The 2,303-nt window shown below is 41.9% G+C and overlaps 1 long non-coding RNA gene across 1 annotated transcript; it reads left to right on the top strand.

Moving 5' to 3' along the window:
- Window positions 1-1,276: 1,276 nt before the first annotated feature.
- On the top strand, window positions 1,277-2,065 carry LOC119794112. The gene is made up of 3 exons (XR_005282183.1): window positions 1,277-1,367; window positions 1,448-1,512; window positions 1,971-2,065. It is a non-coding gene; the product is annotated as an uncharacterized LOC119794112 (long non-coding RNA).
- The last annotated feature ends 238 nt before the right edge of the window (window positions 2,066-2,303 follow it).

Below are 2,303 nucleotides of genomic sequence, written 5' to 3'. Positions count from 1 at the left end.
TCCCTGTTGACTTGGCTTTCGGTTTGCCGATTCGAGAGGCTTCATTGCCCTTACATTCAGAGTATGTTAAGAACCTCCGTTCACGGCTTGAAGAGAGCTACAAACTAGCTTCTGAAAATGCACTCAAATCAGGTGAGAAAAATAAGAGCCGTTTTGATCAGCGCATAACACCCGCCTGTCTTGAGGTTGGAGACCGGGTGCTTGTCCGCAATGTCCGTCTGCGAGGGAAGCACAAGTTGGAGGACAAATGGGAGCAAAGAGTTTATGTGGTCATTAAGCGAGCAGGTGAACTACCTGTTTACACTGTGAAACCTGAAGACACAGAAGGACCAACTCGCACTCTGCATCGAGATCTGCTGCTTCCCTGTGGTTTCCTACCCGCCAGTACAATTGAAGATCATCCTGTTACTACTCCAATTCGCAGGCCGGAAACTCGTAGCCAGTGCCAAAGTCACCCTGATTTTGCAGTTGACCTGGAAGAAGAGGAGACTGATTCTGTAATGTCAGATTGTCCTATTCCTATCCAGCCTCCGATCAAATTCACGGTGGAAAGATTCAGTCAACACAAACCTGATTCTTGTGACAATGCTGCAGCTCCAAGCAGCGCAGTTAATACTGACCTTTCCTCATCACCAGTACAAGCTACTGTTCCCCCTGCAATAATGCCATGTGAGGGTCGTTTACCTGAGTTTGAAGAGTCTTTGCTGCTACCTGAGGTAGAAGTTCCATCAGCATCCAGTGACAAGTTGGGTACAACTGGAGTACCTCAACTGGCAGAAGATGCAGAAGTTTACCTACCTATAGAACAACATGAGGAGGAAGATATAAATATCAATGTTCCTATTGAAGCCTTACCTGATGCCAAGGTGTCCGATGAGCTTGAGGCTGAAGACTCCATGCCAGATCAATCTGAGTCATCATTGGGTTCTGTCAGTCCTAGTCCTATTGCACCCCTTGAACCATCAGAGGTTGAATCATCCCTACGCCGTTCTTTTCCGGCAACGGCAACCACCTAGCCGGCTACAATATTCAGAACTGGGAAAGCCATTGATTTCGGTAGTCCAGACATTATTTCAAGGCTTGTCAAATGCCTACTCAGAAATTCTAAGTCGTGCCCCTGCAGCAGAAAATTCTAGTTGTAAGACTTGTAGTTTCCATGCAACGGGACGTGCATGAACTAAGGGAGGAGGGTGTAACCAAGCTGTTTTAAGGCTTATCCTTTATTTCCCGTTCTAAACTTACTCTGTCAGGCACTAAGTCTGTAATCTCGCGAGATTTTCCCACGAGACTTCCGGTGAGATTTCAACAAGTATGGCCGCTCACTGTTGTATGTAGCATGGGCTGGTGTCTGTATGGAGCTGCTGCAGGTAGGCAATTAGCCGACTTAAAGTCATATTTTTCTATCTTAACTGCTATAACACTCACTGGTATGCCTTGCAACTTTTAGAAACTTCTACCAACCGAGGGTTGATGTATTTTTGAGCCCTGTGAGACTCTCTAAAACCGGAACTGGTGAGTGTTAAATTGTTTGTTGTGGCATGCTAATGCTAAACACCCTGTGTTGATAGTGCTAGCTTAGCATGGGTGCTAGCTGCACTTTTATATTGTTTTCCATTGTTTCTAGAATCATGGCTAACAACTATATTGCCTAGCTTTCACAGTTGTAATGTTGCATTAGCCCGTTTTGTTTTCATTTGACCAACTGGGTTTAAATTATTTAACAATAACCTTATTTTACGGTTATTGGTTGAAAACCTATATAGGCATATTGAAATGCATTTGTAAAGTGTACTTATGTATGAAACCATTTATTATGGTAAAGAATTGTTAAGAGTACTCGAATAATTGTTTTGTATATTTTTATTTTAAGATAAATCATGTACATGTAGATGACTATATAAATGTTTGATATTAATTAGGAACTAAGCATTTTTTAATCATTGTGCTAATTATTGGTCATGTTTATACAGGCCAGGTTCCTTTGTTCCCATATATTGGGTGGCGAGCTAGAGACAGGCCTCGTGCCTCAGCCTGGAAAGAAGCGACTGCAACTCCCATCAGTGTGGTAGGAGGCACTGCAGCTCGTTTTTCTCAACCCACATACAGCCATTTACTTACCTTTCAATATCATTCAATCCTTGGTTCACAATCAACCTTTTTTTTGTTACAATAATACAGTTTTGTGGGACTATATGAAGTGGAAATTGCAGACCACAGTTTAATTACAAATTATGTATTTGTTCATTTAGATTTTATTTGTTTGTACTTTTTGTGTGCATCTGTAAATATTGTAAATATTTTCC

The sequence above is a fragment of the Cyprinodon tularosa genome, unplaced genomic scaffold (assembly GCF_016077235.1).
Source record: "Cyprinodon tularosa strain WSP-4 unplaced genomic scaffold, ASM1607723v1 ctg468, whole genome shotgun sequence".
NCBI lineage: Eukaryota > Metazoa > Chordata > Actinopteri > Cyprinodontiformes > Cyprinodontidae > Cyprinodon > Cyprinodon tularosa.
Note: the sequence above shows the minus strand (reverse complement) of the source record. Positions and strands in the feature narration are given on the sequence as shown.